Genomic DNA, 25,743 nt, shown 5'->3' on the forward strand with positions numbered 1-25,743 from the left:
AGACATGGTAAAAAAATCCAGTCAGCTAAGAGCTACTGTGGCCCATACCGGGTGCGATCCCTGGGTGACTTTGATGGCTTAGATGCCCTTGGGTTGCGACTCCTCGAGCCACAAGTCAAGGCTGAAGGATCCAAACAAAAAATAAAAAAAATTAGAAATACAATATAATATCTTATCTAATATAATATAATATAATATCTTATATTCAATGTATAATATTTATTGACAAGATATTCAAATTAAAAATCTTTTTATTACAATTTCAATGATTATTATTAATTTTACATTATCTTAATATTGTTTTTTTCCATTTTAGCATTTTAATGTATATTTTTGATAATTTTGTATGAAATCTAGAATAAATTGGTTGGAAATATAAGTTTGAGTGGTATAGTTTGCACAATTTCAGTATTGTAGGAGTTTTCTAGACACTTCAAAACATAATTTAAATGATAAAAAGCTACATTCTAAAAAAATGTATTATGAAATTTCAATAAAGAAGCTATAAAATAATTAGAGCATCATATTTTAATTGTAAAATTATTTATATGATAATTAACAACTAACTATAATACAAGTCTATACTTTATTTTAAAATGTTATTAAAATAATTATGTTTAAAAAATTAAGCAAATACTAGTTAAATAAATTATAATTTCATTAAAAAGTAATAATAAATAATAATTTTATTTATTTTTTTATTTTTATTTTTTTATTTTTTATTTTTATTTTTTTAAATGATTTTTTGAGAATTTAGAAATGTTAAAAATCACAACATAATTTTTTTGACATTGATATATATGGATATCACTATAAGAAATTATTATTTCTATGTGCTTTTATGGTCACTAGAAAATATATCTTGGATTTGTATGTCAAACATATCATAAAACATGCTTACTCATGGAAATGAATGTCATTATAACTCCTAATGACTATAGTATGTTAGTTGTCAGTGGTCCTATAGCATAGGATTTATGTATCTTTGTGATCACCAAAAACTATATCTTAAATTTGTATCTCAAATATATCACAAACCATGGTTAACCATGGAAGTTAGTGTCATTTAAAAATCTCAATCCATATTTAACCATGTAAATTAGTGTCATTTAAAAATCCCAATTAATACTTTACCTTAGATGTAAAAAATAGTAATCTACTTTAAAAAATAAGTTAAAAAATAACTGTAAATATAAACATTTTTTATCCTAATTACAATAAAATTATTATACATGAGAAATATTAAACTACAATTTGTTTTAAAAACACTACTTTCTAATAACTACAAAAATCAATCATTACACTTACTTTACATAAAACTTAAACTAATATACCTGAAAAACAAATTAACATCATCGAATTTCCATTTGACTGAAAAGATTAATTTTAAAATTCAGCAATGCCTTCCTAGCCAAAAGAAAAGCCAGTAGATGAATAGATATGGAAAACAAATGAACATCATCGAATTTCCATTAACATGAGAGGATAAATTTGAAAATTCAGTGCTACCTCACTAACCAAAAGAAAAGCGAGTGGATTAATGTTTGGGTGTTTCCTATATTAACCCACCGTTTCACTCACTCGTGAATGTAGAGAAGGGGAGCAAACGGATTCCCAATTAGACTACGGGCAATTATAAATAAACTAAATATTATTTTTTATAATAATTAATAACAATGTAAAAAATTTTACCGGAAAAGATTCTGATCATATATATATATATATATTTTCTCGGTTAGACTTAAAAAAAAAATAGAAAAACATTGTAAAAATATTTACCAAAAAATTATACATATTCTCCAATATAAGAATTATAATTTTTAACAATTAATTGCGATATTTAATATGACAATCCATGGAAATTTTGTGAAGATCTTCCTCCCTTTTGATGTCAAATTTAGAAAGGTATATTTTCGTCAAGCTTGTGTCTTCTTTGCGTATCAAACATGTTTCGGATTTAATGCAAGCCTCCACTGCCTCTAAGATTTTATGTATCTCCTTTGCCGAATGAATGGATGGTTCTCGTGATTCTCGTATTAATTAGGTTTAAACAAAGCCACCGCCTGGCTTACTTGTGGAGGTGGCGCAATGGATTCTCTTCTTTTTATTTGTATGTAATGATGATAGACTTGGTTTTTATGGCGATTCCTATTTCTGTCACAATTTTTTAATTAATGCTCTCTGACATGCGGGGTATTAAGGAAATATAAAGTGAGTTGTTTTTTTTTCATCTCCAACTTTTTCAGCTCGTGTTATATTTCTCTAATTCCCCGCGGACATTAATTAAAGAATTGTGGCGGAAATAGGAATCGCCGGGTTTGAGGGGATTACATGGCAACTTGGGAATAATTTGAATAAAAATCTTATCCATTGATTTGATTGATACATTATATCATTTCTTTAATATTAAATTGCGGGACAATCTTCCATTGATTTGATTCATAGACAATATCATTATTTACGTTGTTCTAATTAAATTCACTTGATGAGCGGCTTTCCTATACCGATCAGACATATCTGCAACGTGTAATGTGATCAGACATATCCTTTCTATAAATTGAAACCTGCATTCGGTGAATGGTAGTAAAACAACTAATCGACTCCGAAGAGACGCAACAGGTCATGGATTTCAGGCATTCATCGATGATTAGCAAAGCCTCGGCCTCATCTATGTTTTACAGTGAGTTGCCAGTGCCTAGTGTGGCAACTGGAGCTATTATAGGGAAGAATGGAAGCACCATTAAAAGTTTCGAAAACACTCGAGGGATCTCTTCTGTGAAATTGTCTTCTGGAAGAGTTGAAATACGTGGAGTATCAGAAGAAGCAGTACAGAGTGTTGTTCTGGCTATTGAACGCATTTTATGCTATGCTGTTTCCAGAGGTAAGGGATACCATCCTGACTTTTTTGTCACCTGCTTCTGTAAGTCACTTGCACAGCCGCTCTTGGCTGTGAACAAAGTTTGCTTTGAAAAGTTTGCTGGAGAAATCAGTCCGAGTCATAGAGAAGTCGATAAGTCATATTTCTGTGTCAAGACTGGAGCGATATGTGAGGTGGTTTCGGGAGAGGGATCGGGGTCATCGAGCGATAAATCAACTGATGATATGGATACTCTGTCTGCCCGGTTTTCTAGTAAGATGGGTATTTCGGAATCTTTTTTCTCTTCATACTGGGACTTTTCGGCGTATAAAACCAAGCTGCTTTCGTGCCTCAACTCTCTGCGATTAAATACCGAGTACAAGACGATTAAATTGGTGATCCGATTTGGAAAGCTACTTTTCGATATTCGGCCTGGTTTATCTAATTCAGTAATGAAAGAAGATTTCATTCCCCTGTCACGCCTGCAGCAACTCCAGGTTGGAAGGAAGTTGAATTCTTTCTTCTCTACGGCATGTTCTGATACAGCCGCAAGAGATGTGAAGCTTCACTTAGAACGCCTGAAGTACGTGAAGATCTCCAGTGGAAAGAAAGTTAGTATTCATGTAGCAGATTTGGTAGAAACGCAGCCGCAGCGATATAATGTGTCAGTACGTTGTGAGACGAGTAAGGAAGGTCACAATGTTTCATCCTCCGACGAACTCGAATCGCCGACAGATGCTGTGATTACAAGAGTTCTAATGCTGCCGATGAGACATGGTTTTGTGACCTTCTGCAGAGAAGGACAGACAACCAGTGATTTCCGGCTGGGAGTAGCGACTCACGAAATGGAACATCTGAATGATAATGGTATTCCCCCAGGGATGGTGGAATGGGTAAACAAAGCGTGGAGGGATCGAACCCCTGACCAGTTACTTGTCTTTCCGCCGCCAGGAAGGTTCCTAGTCATCAATATCCGATATAAAAACACTGAAACGTACTGTACGGAGGATTTCAAATTTCGCATTACCCAGGTGGCAGGAGGAGACAGGTTTAACATGGTGGGGAATAAAAGATGGTAATGCAAGCTGAGCAGCAGATGGTTCAAGTGGAACTACGGATTGCCAGACCTGGAGACAGTGAACAGTAGTCGGGAGGATGTGGAATCTGCTGTGGAGACTGATGTGGTTACCCTCATCGACGAAGCCGTTAAGTTTAGTAAAGTCGTACAACCATCCGCATGACTGCCGCAACAATTTTGAGTGGACGTGTTTTCATGTTTTTTCCTGCGACGCTTTTTGCTATTTCTTCGCGTCTTCCTTCCTGCGACTATTTTGATTTGTTTAGGAAGTTCTTTATTTTGATGAAGTAATACAAACTTCAATTTGTGGTTGTGTTTTGTTACATCTACCTGTCAGCTCAGTAGTAGTGTCATGGTATCCAACGTCCTTTTTGCAGACCTTCAGCTAATAATGCTACAAACAGAGGACCTTATTTCTTGTGGTTTGCCAGCGTTTTGTACTCCTTTTGTTATCGTTAATATAATTCAGTGTCATTTAGAAAGCAACGGATTGGATCTAATGGTTTGCTCTTTTGTATATCTTCTTATTATTTTATACATTATCATCTTTATTTGGCGGGCTTTTTACTTAAGCCGGATTAAAGTTGGTTTTATTAAATTATTTTCAACTTCAATAGAAAATAAACTGGTGTATTAGTTACAGATTCGAAGAAATATCTTACAAGTTATAAGGAAATACGTGCCTATGAGTTGTAGTCTATTACGTGTTTAAATGTTCAGCCATGGTCGAAATCTGCCAAAATGCAGAAAAGAAACATGAAATGCAGAGCTGTCTCTACCAAAAAAAATTATTACTTATACTTTACAATCATTGGCCTTCCTAAATAAATCTTACTTATTCTTTACCATTGTTCGCCTTACTAAATTTGTAAATTATTGATTTTTTTTCAACTTTATTAAACTATGTATTTTTTACGTGTGAGAACGAAAGTTCGGCCTATAAATTGAACTCTATTATAAATTGGAGTCTATTATCTCTTACTTAATGGTAATGGATAATTTTTTATTTTATTTTTCAAGTTATTTGAAAAAAAAAATTGATTAGTGATATAAATTCATAATAATATATTATTATAATTATATAATGGTTAATTTGTTTATTTTTCAAGTTATTTTTATAATATTAAAAAAAATTAAAATTTTATTGGTGATTTAAATTGATAATAATATATTATTATAATTATATAAATTAAATGATTATAAAAATTTATAAATATTATGGCACTTAATTTAATATACATCATCTCGATATCTCACATTATTGAAATTGAAAAATCATTATAAAAAAGAATTATAATTTTATTTTATATTATTATTATTATTCTTTATATATATATATATATATATAATAGTAGAGGTTAACTGTCACTTTATTATGAAAAATCTTAATCTATAAGTAAGATTTCTTACAATAATATTATGGCTTTGAATATCATATGCACACAATATTATAATTCATATAATTGATGCTCATATAACATTGTTTTTATTTAATAAATTTAATTAAAAGAGCCAAAACAACAACTCAAAATCTCAATCTTTGATCCATAAATACCACTAAAGAATATTCTAGAATATAGTAATAATATATGGAGGTTAAATTATTATCATCCACTAAGTAATTACCGATAAATAAATTAAAATTAGCTAAACCCTATTCCAAAATGTAGATTTTTATTGGTACAAAAAACTCTCGTAATTATAAATTCTATATGTTAATGAAGATTTAATTTTATTTAAAGAAGGAAAATGAGGTGAAGTGACAAGCATGGCTTCACTTTTATAAGAGTTTTTTTGGTTTTGGGTTGTCTCGTTGACGATATGTAAGGGAAATATTTCCAATTTTTTTAAATGTCTTTGGGTGACCTATTTTCTTATGCTTGAAAAAAAATACAAGCAATTTTAAATCTCACTTTTAACATTAAAAAATAATTTCATTTTAATAGTATTATTTTCTAAAGAGATTTTTAGGTATTAAGGGACACCATGGGAAAGAAATAAGGCAATAGGAGAGTGGGGATGTTAGGAATATCTCCCCTGAAGGCAAGAGATAGGTTGCTATTATAAGGCCATCAAGCTCCCATTGACCGAAGGCAAAAGTGCGATTGTTGGTACCATGCCATCATCCTCCCTCTCAACCAAGAGTGAGGTTGTTGGTGTCAGTTCATCGAGGTTTTTGGTGCAAGTCCATCATCCTCCCTCTTAGCCAGTGCGGTTGTTGGTGTCAGTTTATCAAGGTTTTTGGTGCAAGTCCATCATCCTCCCTCTTAGCCGCTAAGAGTGTGGTTGCTAGTACGAGGTCATCTCTCATTTAAATTCTATATAGTTACTCTACTCAAGAGCATAAACATGTCCACCTAAGACACTTGAACTTAAACATGTGTGAGAGTTTCCTCAAACTATACTCAGTTAACTACTTAAATCGTATTTAAAAAGAAAAAACTTTTTAGAATTTTTATAAAAACTACCTTTTATAAAAAATTTAATTTTAATCACTACCTATATATACTACATTTATATAAAAACTATTACAAAATAACTCTAATACTCTTTACAAACTAAATTCAAGATCCTCGTAACAGTGAGAACCATCAAAACATCATACTATATCATGTGCATGTTTTTTTTGTGAATTTCTACAAATGATTTCTATTATAATGAAAAGTGATTACATTGATATCTAATCCAGAGAAAGCCCAGTTTTCCAAAACGACACTAGTGCAAGAGTCAAGACGAAAAATAGACTGCAGTCATGTGTTTCTTTCACAAAGGCATAGTTGTAATATCTATATTAAGGAACTAAAATAGACTGCAACCATGTGTTTCTTTCACAAAGGCTTAGTTTTGATATCTAGTTGAAGGAACTATAGATAAAATAGAGCTACAATATCCTTACTTATAGCCCAAATAACCATGTAAACACTTCATAGCGCTATTAGAAAAGAATAGAGTCACCATATATACCATAAAGAGTTACATCCCAAATGATTATACTAAAAAAAAGAGACAAAAAACTACAAAATTGATGTTGCCAGGGAACCACCAGAAAACCATGCCAAGAGTGAAAACAGAACGAGAGCCACAAATTCCCTTGCGACAAAGGATAATGAGATCCAAGAGTGAAACAAGAAGTAGCCAACCATAACAACGCCATCACATCATTTGTAGGATGAGACGAATTGAAGGAGACTAGTTGACGATGAGAATTACTGAAGGAGGAGTTGGATTTTATTGAGGAAAGGTAGAGATCAAGGTGCCACATCCAAAGGAACTTCATTTATATCCGTAGGAGACTCATGATCCTCCACTGATTTAGTATCTGAAGGAGAGACTCCACATTTCTCTACTCTAGCTAGTCTGGTGTCAATGCCATCGAGGTTGAAATGAAGATTCCTTAGTATGATTTTGATTTATTCATGTCCTACAAACAATCGTTAGTTGTAAACTTGTTTTTCCCTCATAGCCATGTGTAGGAGGATGTCAAGTTGTTGGTGCATATTGATAGAGTGAACAAAGTGTAAAGTTGTTGGTGCATATTGATAGAGTGAACAAAGTGTAAAGTTGTTGGTGCATATTGATAGAGTGAACAAAGTGTAAGGAATGTTTCCTGAACCACCGCGGGTCTGAAATCCAATTGCATCTATGTCCAGAGACTTTAGAATTAGAGAAATAATCTCCCACCAAACTCTTTAGAATCTAATAGTAAGATCTCTCTTCTAAATTCCAAAAGGATAGACTCAGAATTTCACCACTGAATCCCATCCAAAGAGCATGGATGTGGATGAGGAGCAAGTTGATCGTCCACCCCTCCTACTAAGATAATGTTGTCGTGGAGCCATGAAAGTAGAGGCACCCCTAGGAACCACACTAATTGAGTCACCCAAGGAAAAAAAAGAGCATTGACTATGGATACTTCCTAGAAAAGGTGATAGAACGAGAGAAAAATGTAAAAAGGTATTTCCCCAAATAGTAGAGGAAATTAAGAGTGGAACTAGTGGCACGTATATGTAAATCAAGTGAATAACTGGGAGAGCCCCAAACCAAAAGACTTGGGAAGAAAGCCTCACAAAAATTAGACACTTAACCACGTGAAAAACACCCACGAAGGGATAAACAACAAGAGACCACACCCAACTCACCCTTTTAGAAAGAGATGGAGAAGGAGCCCGAATACCAAACCTTGCATACCAAGACATGGTAGTTAAAGGATACACCTATGGGTTTAGAGATTTGGAGCGACGCAGGTGACAATACTGCCACCAATTGGAAGGACGGCCCCGAGCCTGTGCTATGGAGGAAACAGACGAAGAACATTGACCTACAGACGAGATGAAAAAACTAACAAGAGAATTTCAGACAACGATTAATCTGATTGAAACATTATATACCACAACCAGAGAGTGATCATAAGAAAGGTGATTAGTGATCGAAAAAGGATAAGTATACCAAAAATACCAGAGCTCGCATGATCTTGCCAGATAAGCTTCGCTACCCCAACTTTCGTAAACAATTTTCCATTGAGGAGAGATGTCCATGCAACTATAAAGATTATATGAGAATACAGTTGCTACCTGTTAGCTCTGCTATGCAACGAGGATTTTCTATGGTCAAAGATAGGCTTGGTTTGCTTGGTTGTGCCCAAATAGGATGCCAGTGTTAGCCTTGTGGGAAAACGGCCCAAAAAAATGGATTCAAACACTCTTGAACTCTTCAAGAGTTCATTAAGATCTTCCCAAGGTCGAAAAAATCATATGCCAAAAGCCCTCAGGAGAGCGGAAATACACTATTGGGAGGGAAAAAAACTCCAAAACCATGAAAAAAGACCAAAATCGCAGGCTTAAACAATGGTTGCGCAACAACCATTCAATCTAGTCGATCAATGGTCCAGATGTAATCGACGAATCGCATCGGCAGATCTGATCGGCACAGGTAGGCAGTGGCAAATCTGCGGAGGCGAATCAGTGGTATCGACACGGACAGAAGGGGCATTGTGATTGCTATCAGTGATGCAATGTGGACCGTCGATCGCTCGTGTGGATCGACGGCCCACATCGCATCACTATATCACTGTTGGAAAAAACCAAAGGAGGACTTACAAAGGGGCACAGGACACTGTCGATCAACGATCGTCGATGATCGGATCAGCGGGTCGCATTGGCGGAGGCTATCGGCGCAAACAAAATACAAAGGAACCTTGGGGCAGTGCAATGGCGATGAAACCTGGACCCGATGGGTTTCCGGAATGAAATTGTTTAAATATTTGAAGTCTGGAGGGAGGCCTTTCTTATGTATTTCCTGTGTTTCTCAAGTATTTCAAGGAACAAAGGGAACAAAGGGACCAGGCCGAGTGCAACATGCGACAGCGACCCAAGGGCGGACCCGATAGATAGTTAAACAATACTTGAGGACCTTTGAATCCGAAAGAAGCAGGATGTGCGAGATTTCTTAGTATTACAGTGTTTTCTATATACAACAGAAAACAATCATTATTAAGCATTTTCAAGAGGTCACATCACCTAAAAAGGGCCGAGAGATAGAGACAGAACATTGGAAGTGGAAAGGTGACAACGCAACATGATGCAACCCGCAAAAGAAGTGATCAAGGAGCATAGATAGCGCAACATAGCCATTTCATATTCCCGAAAGGACGAAGGTGGTCAGTGTTCACCACTTCGCGTAGTTACTCTTCAACCACCGCATTCAACAAGCAAGATGGCCAAGAAGGGAAAGGACAAGACTCGGGCAGATCAGCACATCCAACAGTTAAGGGATTTCATCCTTTACGACACTCCACCTGCTCGAGGAGTATAACAGAGCACCAGAGAATGTCAAATTAATTCATTGAAGCAAGCAGATTACGACAGAGATGCCATCAGATAGTTAAGGTGGTTGGTGGTCAATTATGACCCCTCCACACATAGAATAGCATAACATTTTGTAATGAAATTCTATATATACCCAGAACACAGATGTAATCAGGGTTGATGGTTGTAGTTTGATGTAAGGTTCAACTTCTAGAGACTGTAACTACATTGATACTTGCAGCATCTGGACTTCATTTTAAGCTAATACAAGCTTCTTTCGCTATTAGTTGCTCACTTTCCATTTCTACTCTGTTCTAGGTTGTGCCTGTTATGCATTTGTTCATTTGATCTTGATATTTAGCATTAGAGGGGCTGTCATCCCACCTCTGTGTTGAAGTCTAGTATGTATCATTGAATGTGTTATGCAAGTTTCTGTTTACTTAGTGCTAGAGAGCTGTCATCCTATTTGTGCATTAGGAAATATATTTGCAGACCTCTTTACTAGTTGCAACCGACCATCACATGGTCTTGTGCATCTGCTGGTGTGGTCAGTATTCTCCATGTTCACCTAATCCTCAAACTATGAGTAATTAGTGGTCTAAAGCCTTGTAGTATGGGGGTGTTCACCCATCTCTGGAGTTAAGCATAGTAGAAGTGGTTATCTGGCTTGGACAAGCATCCTTCCTTCCATTCATCCATTTCCAACATTTTGTTGAGTTTGTAATGTTCCCAAGCATCTCCGAGATACAACCTAGGAGAGTTTCTTGGGGTGATAACATTAATTGGCGCCATTGTTGGGGAGAGGAGATTGAAGCTCAACTTCCTTGGGAGATGACACAGTTCCAGATTTTGATGATAGGCAAAGTCTGGGCACATTTCTGGTTGTAATCATCTATCTGGTGACTCCACTGGAGGAAGACCAACCTTTGGCGACTCCACATCACAGTCCTGGCTCAGTTTGTGAGACATACTCGAAGAAATCCTTAGAAATCACCAGCGGAACCAGTGCTTGACCCTGAGAAGATTGTTAAGCCAAAGAAAATTTTGCAGAAAAGAGCATCAGGATCAGGTAAGCCTAAAAAATCCCATGTATCTCTGCTAGTGAAGAAATAACTTCAGAGATTCATAAGGCTCCTTATCCATTTAGTTCCCCTTTGAATCTCAGTCCAAATAAAGCATCCCATACAGTCCATCACATTCCTTTGTCTCGGTCATCCATTGCATCGCTTCATACCGCTCAATCTACCAGTATCATTCTACCTACCTCAGTCATGGCTGGTCAGCAAGCTGTCACAAAGATTGAAAGAATCATAGCTGCTAGGTATGGACCCCTGGTCTTTCTTGTCCCTTTGAATGCCATGCCTGCGGGAGATTATCAGAAATATATGCCTAAGTTTACTGGTACAAAGGGAGTAATAGCTGAAGAGCACCTTGAATCCTTTTATAGTTATGCTGATAACTTAGATATAAGTGAAAATGATGTGTGGATGAGGGTTTTTGTCCAAAGCCTAGATGGGGAAGCTAGGAAATGGTTCAGAGAATTAACCCCTAGGTCTATAGCAGACATTGAGGCCTTAGATGATGTGTTCCTAAAGCACTGGGGGGATAAGAAAGATCTGCTCTACTATCATACTGAATTTGGGAACTTGCAGAGGGAGAATGGTGAGCTGCTGTCTGATTTCAATATCAGATTCAACCATATGTACAACAGAATACTAGCTGAAGTGAAACCTACCCCTACTTCTGCTATGCTCACTTATGCCAATGCCTTCGATTCTCAGTTCTGCCTGCTGTTAAGAGAAAGAAGATGTGCTTCTTTGGCTGATATGCAAGATGCAGCCTTTGAAGTAGAATCAAACATCATAGCTACAGAGAGGCTCGGAGGTGATGCTGATAGGAGAAGATAGAGGGGTGAGCTCTCATCATCCTCAGATCCTAAGATCGATAAATTGGCCAGGATGATAGAGTCATTAGCCTCTAGAGTTTCCAGATTAAGAGTTGAGCAGCATTCTGAGGAAGCAGGAGCTCCTAGTACCTTTGCTCTTCCAAATCCAAATCTATATAGAGGAGCGAAGGAGAAGTTGGATATTTTGCAAAGAAACAAAGATGCAAACGAAGACAAAAGGGTGAAGACCCTTTTTCAGAGTACAGTCATGGAGGAATAGAGTTTTGAAGAAGAGGATGAGGTCCATAATATGGAAGATAAGGGAAGTGCCCCTTTATTAACTCGAGCTGCCTATGAAAAGTCATTATCCAGAGGCACTACTCGTGAGTTTGATGTACCTGCAGAACAACAAGCTTATCAGCAGAAGTAATCAGCAGCAGGTCCCACCATCCTCGAAGACCTTGAGCCTAAAGCCAGCCTAGCTTCCAATGACTATGCAGATCTGCGGATCGGCTAGCCTGCTGTTATCCCCAGCCCAGTGATAAAAAAGGGTGAGATCAGTTCCCCATAATATTTTGTTCCTCTGCCTGTTCAAGTGATAATCCCTCACAGTTTCCTCTTAGGCACTGAGGTAGGCCATAACTCGATGCCCAAGGCTGACATGGATAATCTCAGTCTTGATAGTCCAAAGCCTGCCCATGTGGCCTCCACACATCTTGAAGGGGCAATTTATCAGATCACAGAGGAGGAGGATGCATAGTTTTGGGACACCTCCTTGGATGTAGACTGTTCTAAGGAAGATGCAGGAGTAGATGAAGTCCTTGTGTCCCCCGCACAAGAATACATTGGTTCACCATTCATATTAATTGTGCAAGCCACAAATGACACATTCAAGTATGCAGCAGCCATTGTTATTCAGCAGGCATACAAAGGCTTCCACAAAGAACATCCAAGGATGAGAGAATACAAAGAAGGGGTGAAATACAAATCGTCTCTACTTGATAAGGTCAAATACCCCAAACTTTTTGAGGTAGAGGATCAAATAAATCCAATTTTTCAGATCTTTGATGAACCAGCTCATAGGTCAACTGAGAGGAGGAGAAACAGTTTTGATGGTCCAGTAGAGGGCCAGTTTTTGAAGATTTACATTGTTTAAGGTTTTTGAGCCTTAATGATTATAAGCATGTTCTTTTACAGGTTTTAGCATAGACTTAATTAGACTCCATGCCTAATGGAATACTAGGCAATGTTTTTAAGCTTGTTTTGTATGAAGGCATTAGTCTGCAGTTCTTGAGACCTCACAGGGAGGATCTCATCCCCAGAAGGAGCCAGTGCTAGCTCTGCTATACAACGAGGATTTTCTATGGTCAGAGACATGCCTTGTTTGCTTGGTTGTGCCCAAATAGGATGCCAGTGTTAGCCTTGTGGGAAAACGGCCCAAAAAAATGGATTCAAAACACTCTTAAACTCTTCAAGAGTTGATTAAGATCTTCCCAAGTTTGAAACAATCATATGCCAAAAGCCCTCAGGAGAGCGGAAATGCACTATTGGGAGGGAAAAACACTCCAAAACCATGAAAAAATACCAAAATCGCAGGCTTAAACAATGGTTGTAGAGCAGTCGTTCGATCTGGCCGATCAATGGTCCAGATCTAATCGACGGATCGCATCGGCATATCTGATCGGCACAGGAAGGTAGTGGCAAATCGGCGGAGGCGAATCGGCGGTATCGACATGGACAGAAGGGGCATTGCGATTGCGATCAGTGATGCAATGTGGACCATCGATCATGCCCGCGGATCAACGGCCCACATCGCATCGCTATATTGCTGTCGACAAAAGCCAAAGGAGGACTTACGAAGGGGCACAGGACACTGCCGATTAGCGATCGCCGATGATCGGATCGACGGGTCGCATCGGCGGAGGCTATCGACGCAAACAAAATACCTTGGGGCAGTGTGATAGCGATGAAACCCGGACTCGATGGGTTTCTGGAATGAAATTGTTTAAATATTTGAAGTTCGGAGGGAGGCCTTTCTTATGTATTTCCCGTGTTTTTCAAGTATTTCAAGGAACAAAGGGAACAAAGGGACCAGGCCGAGTGTGACATGTGACAGCGACCCAAGGGTGGACCCGATAGATAGTTAAACCACACTTGAGGACTTTTGAAGTCCGAAAGAAGTAGGATGGGTGGGATTTCTCAATATTACATTGTTTTCTGTATACAACAGAAAACAATCATTATTAAGCATTTTTCAAGAGGTCACATCACCTAAAAAGGGCCGAGAGACAGAGACAGAAGGTTGGAAGTGGAAAGGCGATAGCACAACACGATGCAGCCCAAAACAAAAGTGATCAAGGAGCATAGACAACGCAACATATCCATTTCATATTCCTGAAAGGACAAAGGTGGCCAGTGTTCACCACTTCGCACAATTACTCTTCAACCACCACATTCAATAAACAGGATGATCGAGAAGGGAAAGGACAAGACTCGGGCAGATCAGCACATCCAGCAGTTAAGGGATTTCATCCTTTACAACACTCCACCTGCTCGAGGAGTACAACAGAGCACCAAAGAATGTCAAATTAATTCATTTAAGTAAGCATATTATAGCAGAGACGCCATCAGATAGTTAAGGTGGTTGGTGGTCAATTATGACCCCTCCACGCATAGAATAGCAGAACATTTTGTAATGAAACTCTATATATACCCAGAACATAGATGTAATCAGGGTTGACGATTGTAGTTTGATGTAAGGTTCAACTTCTGGAGACTGTAACTACTTTGATACTTGCAGCATTTGGTCTTCATTTTCAGCTAATACAAGCTTATTTTGCTGTTAATTGCTCACTTTCCATTTCTTCTCTGTTCTAGGCTGTGCCTGTTATGCATTTTTTCATGTGCTCTTGATATTTAGCATTAGAGGGGCTGTCATCCCACCTCTGTGTTGAAGTCTAGTATGTATCATTGAATGTGTTATGCAGGTTTCTGTTTACTTAGTGCCAGAGAGCTGTCATCCTGTCTGTGCATTAGGAAATAGATTTGCAGACCTCTTTACTGGTTGCAACCGGCCATCACATGGTCTTGTGCATCTGCTGGTGTGGTCAACATTCTCCATGTTCACCTAATCCTAAAACTGTGAGTAATTGGTGGTCTAAAGCCTTGTAGTTTGGGGGTGTTCACCCATGTCTGGAGCTAAGCATAGTAGAAGTGGTTATCTGGCTTGGACAAGCATCATTCCTTCCATTCATCCATTACCAACATTTTTTTGAGTTTGTAATGTTCTCGAGCATCTCCGAGATACAACCTAGGAGAGTTTCTTGGGGTGATAACACTACCACCAGAGGATTGTCTGTGGTGAATGTCCGGTCACTGACTAGACATTTGGCATTCCCAACACACTCTTCAACATCTTCCAATCATTCAAACAACATGCGCTCATGAATAATCATGAAGAATGTGATGTCATAAATCTTGGGAGATTGCTCCAATCAATCATGCATTAAAAATTCCATTACTCCTCCCTAAGAGATACTATAAAACAATATACCCTCATACTTCCCTGTAACGCCTAATCGACTATTTTATTTATAGTGATAGGATTGGGTGAGGTAACATAGAGGTGTGGTTTCTGATGGAGCCACACGATGATTCCCGTTAAACAAGTGGCAAGAATAACAAAGATATTGAATATTGTCAAGCCTTTCGCCATTCTCCTCTTCAACATGTTAATCATTTGTGTTGTCAGGGCATGGTTTAGTGGGATCACCTCCTTCAGGGACTATTGATAACGTGGCCCCATATTTTTGTATCATATTTTAATTTCATCTATGTCTTCCCTTTTTGATATATCTGAACACATGGTATGCAATGTGAGTTGGCATTCCCTAAAACCCCAATTCGCCAATGCCTCTGCCACCTTATTCCCTTCACTATGAGTATGATGAAGAATAATGTAATGGAATCGAGGGAGAATATTGTTAATACTGGATACTACATCATGCAAATACCAACTCCTCACAATTTTATATGGGGGTACTGTTGAAATTTGTAACTAGGTTGGGTCTTCATAATACTTTATGTACCCTTGATCTTATGTATTTGAAGGAGAAAAAAAAAACAAAACTATTATTAGTTTTATAGCATGGGTTTCATGCTCAATTTTTTTTTCTAGGTCAAAGCACCCATTGTGTGCTTCTAGGGTTTTGTCAAAGAGTCAAGGAGTCAAAAGGGTCAATGTCATATGTAATAGACCCTATTGGGCATCTTGTATCACGCCAAAAGAATTTATTTGAGTCAAAATATGTCGAAGAGTCCCTTGAAGACCGAGTTGGCTTACAAAGAAGAAATTTGCCTCCTTAAGGGAAATTCAAAAGCTTATATATAAGAAACATTCGACCTCATTTGGAAGATACCACCACGCAAGTTCAATCATAAGAGAAAGAAGTCTAAAACAAGAAAGAGGAGAGAAGGATAAGGAAAGGGCTAGAAAACAAAAAGATGAAATTTTTGGGTTAATATATCTCACACATGTGGAAAAGAAACTAGGTTTTTTGCAGTTACAAAGGACAAAATTTTAGATTCCTTAACGAATGACTTGCCTCCTTCTTCAATGTTGTCCCCCTATATATGCAAATGGATATCCTTTTCTTGGAAGCTAAGGAATCGAGGGACCACCCCTATTTCTTAGACTGGAATGTTGCCAAAGAGAACTTGATAGGGTTCCCAAACAATAGTAAAATGAGGAAGAAATGGACAGTTTACTTGAATTCCTTAGCTACAAGACAAGTATTGGATTCTTTGCTTCGATTAGTGATAAAAAATATCAAAATTAACAACTACAACTTGTTCTCTGACCTCGAGGATATCAAGCAAATCCTCATAAATGTGTGATTTAAGGTCAATGATTTGGATGCTTGTCTCTGTCAGGTGGAGAAAAGTTTGCTAATGAATTATGGGTCTAGAGACTTCACGAACCCTTCGGATGACATGATAGGAATTTTGTTTGCTAGCTCCATGGACCCTTCATTACCTATGTCAAACTAATTGGTGAATTTTCAAGATTTTTGGTATTATCCTTTCGAGAAAGTATGTTTATGTTGTTGGGTTTGGTTCAATAGCCTCCTGTGGCTTTTTTGGTTCTGGTTTGGGACAATTTCGCCTTTGGAGCATTGGTTAATCTTTTTTCTTCACACAATTTCTCTATTGGTTAATCAGATGTCAGGAAATGGACTCTCTTTTAGTATTTGGCATGGACAGCCATGTGATTCCTCGTTAATATCAATGGTGTTGGCATGTGCAGCTATTGATGGAAACGATTATAATGTGTTTTTTTCTTTGGTCTTCTCACTAGTGCTAGTAGTCGCAGTTGTTGATGGTGGTGATCATGATTTGTTTTGTTCACTAGTTGTTATGTCTCCTCTTGTGTTCAAGTTGTTGGAGGTGGTTGTAATGTTGTTGCATCCACTATTGTTATGGTTCATGTAGTGTTGTTCATGGTGGTTGTTGATTCTGTGATCTATGTACTGGAGGAGTGATACTTAGTTTTCAAAATTTGTGTTGATGTTTTCCATATATTTGTAGTTTACTTAACGCAATAGAATGTGCTTTTATCTAAAAAAACTATTAATATGAATATTAATAGTAATACTAATAATAATGTTAATAAAATATGATTACATTTTGTTAAGATTGAACATTAAACTTGAAACATTAACGTTAATATTAAAATTAGTTTTAAATTTAATATTAATGTTAGTATTTGTATTTAAATTTATATTGATACTAATATTAACACTAATATTTGTACTATTATAATTTAAATTTCAATATTACATATTATTTACCTATCGGTTTATTCTTAATATTATTTATCTTTTATTTAATTTTTTATATTTTTATATTTTATATATTGGTCTATTATTATTTTTCTAAAACTAAATTGTGTTTAGATGAGCAGATTTTTTTCATGTATAATCTAGTATTCTGATTTATAAAAAAATAACTTTTTCCACTACATTTATTCTAATGAATTTTGGTTTCCACTATATTTATTCTAATTAATTTTAATCAAAAATCATTAGAAATTTTTAGAAATTTAAATTTAAGTTGTTTAATTTTTAAAATTCTACTACCTAAAAAATTAAAGGAAAAAAAATATATCAATAATTATAAAACTAAACCTAATAATAACAAATCCACTCTACGATTCAAACTATACCCACTTAACAAATAATTATTTATTATTATTATTAATATTCTTTATATTTTAAATTGTTTATATAATTTAGCATGACATTTGCATTGTTATTTATTTTTTAGATACGTGCCTATATTGAAAACTACGAGTTATATATGTGTCAAATCATAGCAACGCCAAATCATAACGACTGCATATATGAGGTGTAGAGTGGCTAATTTAGGTTTGGTGCCATGTGTTTTCTTCAGGGTCGCATAACATCGAAAGAGATATTGGTTTTCATATGTACAAGGTAGCGAGCAATCCCTATATTATACAAGCTCCTTTTAGAAGGTTTGTTGCCACGTGTTTTGAGGGTCTCATAGCATCGAAAGAGATACTGGTTTTCATATGTACAAAGGCAGGGGCAATTCCTATATATTATACAGGTTCCAAGTTCTTTTTAAAGGTAGATTATAGTTTTATTTAGGGTTGGAATTTCAAAATAAATTTAATAATTAAATTTGATGGTTTTCATATTTTATAATTTGTCTTTATAATTTAAAAATTTTGATTGTTTAAAAAAATAATTACCTGGTCACATGCTTATATTCATAGAATTTTGATATATTTTTAGCAAAACAATGAGCTTACAACTCATATTTAAAACCAATTTATTTAACATATCCATTATTTAGATATTTATGATTTGGTTAAAAATACAACAAAAATTTGTAACTACTACTCAGGGTAATAAAATTTTAATATACTTTTAACATTGACAACTCACATTTAAGACCAATTTATTTAATGTATAATGATTACCAAAATGTTCTAATAAAATTTAAATTTATAACTACTACTCACGGTAATAAAATTTTAATATACTTTTAACATTGACAACTCACATTTAAGACTAATTTATTTAATATATAATGATTACCAAAATGTTCTAATAAAATTTTAATATTCTTTTAACATTAACAACTCACATTTAAGACCAATTTATTTAATATATAATCATTACCAAAATGTTCTAACGCCTTCTTACAATTCCCTTTATATCATTCAATCATTTTTTTAAAATACAAAGTCCAACATTTATCTCAATCATCCGAGCGCTTAGATTGGTGGAAAGGGCAAGCTTAGGGTTGTTAATGGCGGCAAGGGCTAACCAGCCATATATTGAGTCATAAATGCCCTTGCTATCTATGTATGTAGTGAATGTCAGTGGGATGGCATACATAACTCCGGCGGGCGACCTCGCGTTTCCGGTGACATACGCGGGACCCACCAACGAGGGCCCGCCCGCCCCGTCTCGTTTTTGACTCCGGCGGCCAGCATGTGTTTCCGGTGGAGTATGCGGAGGAGTAGTCGGAGAATGTGTTTCAGGCCGCGTGGGGATGAGCATTGACGCAGATAATTAATTACGTACATTTCTCCACAGTCCGTCGTTTTACTCGCTGCTCCCAACACCAATCATGAAGCCGCGCGATTCACCGATTTGAATTTGAATTGATTTATCGCGCCAATTTCATTTTCATTTGCAGTCAATATCCGAGGATTGAATCGTGGAGTTTGGGTTGTTTTGTTACAGTGTTGTGGAATCGAGTTTGTTTGAGGTTAAGGAATGGGATGCAATGGACAAAACCTTTATGGGGCACCAGGGGTCTTCTTCCTCAATCACTTTGGATGGGTATGAAGGGTAAAACCCCATGGATATTTCTACGCGGTTATGGATTGCTTCTGCGAGAAGACATGGAGCCACACTCCGCAGTACAAGATCGGATACTGCCAGCAGTGTCCAGAGAAGGTGTCATGGCCCGTGGAATTAGGGCAACGGCCCTCTCCATACTTCAACGCTGGAATGTTTGTTTTTGAGCCGAGTCAGCTGACATTCGACTTCCTTTTGGAAACTCTGATGGCTATTGTGCCAACGCCCTTCGCAGAACAGGTCTGGATCTGTTCTCATTTCAGTGAGGATCATGCACATTTTTGTTTGGTTTACCAGATCTAATTTTGACTAAATTGTGGTATATGTTTTGTAGGATTTCTTGAATATGTATTTTGAGAAGATATACAAGCCCATTCCTCTGTTGTACAATCTGGTTCTAGCCATGATGTGGCGGCATCCCGAGAACGTGGACTTGGACACTGTCAAAGTTGTTCACTACTGTGCTGCTGTAAGCTTTCTTTTCACTGCAAATTTGGGTTCGATAGAAACAATATGATTTATATATGAAAGACGAGATAGGTGTTCTGAGCGTACAGGGTTATATTAATGGATGAATGTGGATGTGCAGGGATCGAAGCCGTGGAGGTACAGTGGGGGGGAGGAAAATATGGAGAGGGAAGATATAAAGATGCTGGTGCAGAAATGGTGGGACATATACAATGACCCCTCGTTGGATCACTCGGGATCATGCGACATAATTCCAGATCCAATTTCAGAGTTGGATGGAAAATCAAATGATCTGCAACGAGTGGCTGCTAATTCATTCTTTGCTGCTGCGACGGCAACAAATCCCAACTTAATGCCTGCACCGCCTGCAGCTTAAGAGATTTCAAATTTGCAGAAGTCGCCTGTAGCATAAGATATTTATATATGTATATTTTAATCCACCGGCATAGACGGGGACAATTTGTATATCATACAGAAGATCCTACTGTATGTCCTCAAAGATGAGGATATTGCTGTTGCGCTTACAGTTATTGGTTGTAAATTAATCGAATTTATTTAATATTTGTAAATATACAAATTGACATTTGTATGACTGGACGTACATGGTTACTCTTTCGTTTTATGTAATTCAAAAAATATTTAATTTTCATTTAATTCTGCATCGATATGAAAATATTTACACGCATGCAATGTGACGTAATTATGAATTATTATAAAATTTAGTAAACCCTGATGGCTAGTAAAAGCCAAACTTCACTGGTATCTTTCATCATTAGTCATCAGCAATGTTATATAGTTTTTTTGGGTAGGAAAAAGGTGTAATTTTATATATATATATATATATATATATATATGCATTTAAATATGATGATTTATTAGGATTCTAGAAAGAGGGGTTATATAGTCATCGTTTTCCAAAATAACTATAATAAAACTAAATATAAATATCAAAACAATGTTGGTACGTGTAATTGTTATATGAGATAAGTATGAATAAATGGAGATATACTAAAAAGTCTTACAAAATGTTGTTGAAGTATGTGAACTTAAAGAAAATTGTTATATTTAATCAGTTTTATTAATGAACGGTTTATGATAAAATTGATAGAGCTGATCATTTTGTTGTTGTTTTTTTGATCTATGAGGTCCCAAAATCCAATCATAATTTTTTTTAGAAAGACTATCTACTCTATTCTCAATTGTAAACATAAACAACAATTTTGAGGATAAGAGTTGTGCATAGTTTGTTGGAACTTGCTCCCAAACCCATTTTTAGTGAAAATAAATGAGTTTCCAAAATATGTAATACAAATCCTCCCCCACATCCAAAAGTGTCTCCTTGCGAAGTCCCATCAAAGAATTCCCAAGGATGAGATCTATCAACGACTGTTGGATTTAGGATTCTATTGTTATTATCTCTTTGGTCCTTCAAGAGAAGGTCATAAACAACTAAAATTTGTGTCGCAAAAACTTCAATGGGAAAGATGTCATCTTCAAAGATAGCTCTATTTCTTGCAAGCCAAACTCCCCAAACTATTAAAAGAGGCAATACTTGATACAATTTGTTCTCCCTCAATGAGTCCACTGAATACATACCTCCATTAACTCTTCACCTAACCAAATACCTGCAAATATGAACTTTTTCATAACATATTTCCAAACACCTTTAAAATAAGGACACAGTAAGAATAAATGATTGAGAGATTCTTGAATCATCAACTTTGCATAGGACACATTTGTTTGGGCCTTGAAAACATCTCCTTGTTAAATTCTCCCAAGTTGGGAACTTTAATTTTCCATAAAAGTTCCCACCAGTCCTCATGAACATCCTACAATCTATCAGATATAAGAAAAGCATATCCAAATTTTAGCGTATAAACCCCTTAGGAATCAGGGGACCAAACCAACTCATCCTCCTCTTGAGCTAATATGAGATGTGTTGCAGGTAAACTGCCAATGTATCTAATCTAGAAATGATGAAGATGCATGGGTATGCCTAAATGATGTTTCAAAACCCAACCTCGATTCCATAGATTTGTTTGTGCTAGATCTACAATTTGACTCAAGTAAGCGAGGTCATTACCATGTAGATATTCAATCAAATGTTCAAGAAGTCTGTGATCAATATGAATTCCAATCCAAGGATTGATCAACCTTTAAATGTGATCCATCACCCACTTTCCAAGCTAGGCTTGAATCAATCAATAAAAATTACGAGAGAACAACTTTCCAAATGATAAAAACATTGCTTTTCAATTTATTGGGTAAGCAAATCTAGTCCTCTCACTGCATAGGGTGTATATATTAGATATACACCACTTTCGTCCAATGAGAGTGAGTTTTTAGTAATTTCCAACCAACTTTAGTTGCTAAAGCTTTTGAAAAAAAATGTAAGTCCTTTAAACCCTAACCTCCAAAATCTTTAGGAGCAACTATTATTATCTGGATTACCCATGGAAGAATAGATTGATCCGATAAACCTGACCATAAAAGATTACAACGTTTTTTTTATCTTGTTTAATATGCCCTTTGGAATCCAGGAAAGCCACATCCAAGAAACTAATATTGCCTCAAGGACTGATTTAATAAGAAAAAGTCTTCCAACTCTAGAAAGCCATCTTAAGCTCCAATTTTTAAGCCTTTTTTCAATTTTTTCTATTAACCAAAATCCTTCTGCAAATTTATATGAGTTAGGTTTTAACTTAAATCCAAAATATTTCAATCCCACAACAATCTCATCTGTGACAAAGGGAAACATACCTTGATAAAAATCCATATCTTCAACATTCAACCCACAAATAGATAAAGTAGATTTTGTTATGTTAATCTTAATACCTTTAACAACTTCAAAAGAGCAAGTGCATATTTGATGGTTGTAGAATATCTTCTTGTAACATCACAAAAGATGAGAATGTTATCTACAAATAGTAAATTTGAAGTGAGAAGCCCAAAAAATACACATAATTGTTGGAAATAATACTGAGAGGGGGGGGGTGAATCAGTATTATTAATTTCTTTTCAATAAATTATCCAGATTTATGCTTTAAATTATTCTTCCAAAATTGATAATTAACTTGTATGTCAGTACCATAAAATGATGAACAAGAACAGTTAAAAACAGATTGTCACACAACGGAACACCTGATATAAGGTGGAAACCCAATGTGGGTGAAAACCACCTGCTGCAATATGTCTCTGTCTTCTTTCAAATAGAATTTCTTTTACAATGAATTTTTACTGGTGCAGTCCTTTACTAGTACGCAGGCTGCAACCTGCAGAGGGCTACAACCCTCTCTCGTTTTCCAGTCTCTCCTGGAAGGAGCTACAACCCCCTACTTCGTTCAAGGACCACGTTTCATTAATTTTCAGACTGGATCCAAGAAGATCAAATGGTCATCAAGTATAAAAAAATCTTCAGAATTACCCAGGCATTAGATCAATATATATTTTCTTTATACAACATATCTTTCAAAATCACCCAAGCGCCAACCCAAGCACTATATCAAAATATAAATAAATGCTCGATCTGGTCACCCATTAAAACAGAGGTTGTTTATGCCGAAATCAGAACACAATGCAGAAGATATACATATAACAGTGCACCTGGAGGCTAGGCACAAGACAAACCCAATATGCGCACCCAGAACCTGAACTGCAATACACCTGAAGCAATGCGATTTCTCTCGAAGAAATGTCTGAACTTCAAGCCTGCGATCCTTTGCTCTGTTCTACGCGCATTCTCCTTGATCAGTAATTGCTCCTTAACCGATCACAAGAATGCCAATCAATTCTCCCTTAAGATCTTCAATTCATAATCAATGCGTTGCCAAAGGATCTCTTTTCTTCTTATATAGTCATGATTTTGATAAAACCATGAGTCGAAACCAGAGGATCCGAAATCCTGTGGCGCAACTATTTTGACCGATCTCTTAAGAAAAAGGCTTAAGCGGGAAAACGATGAAAACGGTCCAAACAAAAAAAGGCGGACTTTAAACTGAATGAACCCATAATAATACTATATCGGGTCCGCTTCTCATCGCTACCAGCGCATGCCCATATCATGGCCTATTCCCGACGTCCGATCCGATGGATCGGATATGACATGCCCATTAACCAGCCTTTATATATATATCGGGTCCGTTGTTTTCATCGCTATCGGAAATTTGAAGTGGAAGGCTTTTATAAACTATGCGATCACCGCGGATGCGATGTTATTATAAAATCCCTTTAAAGCTTCCATCGGGTCCGCCACCTCTTATCGCAATCGGAGGATTGGGGTGGAAGACCCTATATACATTGCGACACTCTGCGAATGCGATATTATTATAAACCACATTTGAAATTCCATCGGGTCCATATGTTATCACAATGGATTACCACGAATGCGATGTTAATATATGCTGCCTTTAATGCTTCCATTGGGTCCGCCACCTCTTATCGCAATCGGAGGATTGGGGTGGGCAACCCTTTATGCATTGCGATATACTGCGGATGCAATATTATTATAAACCAAAAGCGATATGCCGTCGGGTCCAATGCATACATGCTATTGATTATTATGTAATACATACATACATATACATACATATATATATATATATATATATATATATATATATATATATATATATATATATATATATATATATCTATATATATATATATATATATATATATATATATATATATATATATATATATATATATATATATATATATATATATATATATATATATATATATATATGGGTTTTAAGTGCCCAAACACCTCCCGATAGTATTAATGAATGCATATATGGGATTTGATCGCCCGAACAACTCCCGATAGAGTTAAACCATGCATCCAAGGGTTATATAGGCCCGATTCCTCCCGATAACTGCTTCTTTGGCATATATAAGTGAGATGTTCGTCTATGAGAGGGTTGCCATCAAGTACAACGCATGCATCACAATGCCAACAATAATCCTTTCAAAGAACCACTTCTTTTAGCCTCCCAAGAATTTGACTTAATCCTTTAGTGACCAATAAAAATAGAAGAGGTGATAATTGACATCAAACTTGCCGAAAGACCTCTTTGAGCATGAAAGAAACGTGAGGTTGATCATGGGTTGATCAATTTATCAGAACAATGAAGTAAATAAAGGTTATGTAGCTCATAATCCAGTTTACAATTGGAATATTAAACCCCAGATGTGTAAGTAAGAGACAAATATAGATCCAACTTACTCGATCATATACTTTTGAAAGGTAATCTTTAGAATTGCACCTTTGATATTCCTTAATTTTAGACTATGTAGTCCTTCCTCGGCTACTCCAATAGCTTCATGGATCTGACACCCTTCAAGGAAGCTAAACTACTCTTTTGATATCGCTTTAGATAAGATTGGCTTTAAATGATGGGCAATGACCTTATATACACAATCACATAGAGATATGTGTTGAAACTCGTCAAAAGTAGTAGGGTTGTCTACTTTTGGAATTTAAGCGATAAAAGTACTATTAAATGAATATAGAACCAACCCTGTAGTTCATAATTTTTCCACAACACAAAGAATATCATCTCCAATTAGTTCATAAAAAGCAATGAAAATTTTCACTCACCACTTGTCAAGACCAAGACTCTTGTCCTTTTGAAAAATTGAGAACACCTCTTTTAATCAGTCCTTGCAGAAGGATTTTGGTTAATAGAAAAAATTGAAAAAAGGCTTAAAAATTGGAGCTTAAGATGGCTTTCTAGAGTTGGAAGACTTTTTCT

General features: G+C 36.2%; 2 pseudogenes; both read left to right on the forward strand.

The window, feature by feature from the left end:
* Positions 1–2,643: 2,643 nt before the first annotated feature.
* Positions 2,644–4,098, forward strand: LOC149221560 (uncharacterized; annotated as a pseudogene).
* Positions 4,099–19,540: 15,442 nt separating this feature from the next.
* LOC149221561 (galactinol synthase 2 pseudogene) lies at positions 19,541–20,363 on the forward strand (annotated as a pseudogene).
* The last annotated feature ends 5,380 nt before the right edge of the window (positions 20,364–25,743 follow it).

This window comes from Pinus tabuliformis, chromosome Q, assembly GCF_031772625.1.
Source record: "Pinus tabuliformis cultivar Carrire ecotype Pingquan chromosome Q, CPIR1, whole genome shotgun sequence".
NCBI lineage: Eukaryota > Viridiplantae > Streptophyta > Pinopsida > Pinales > Pinaceae > Pinus > Pinus tabuliformis.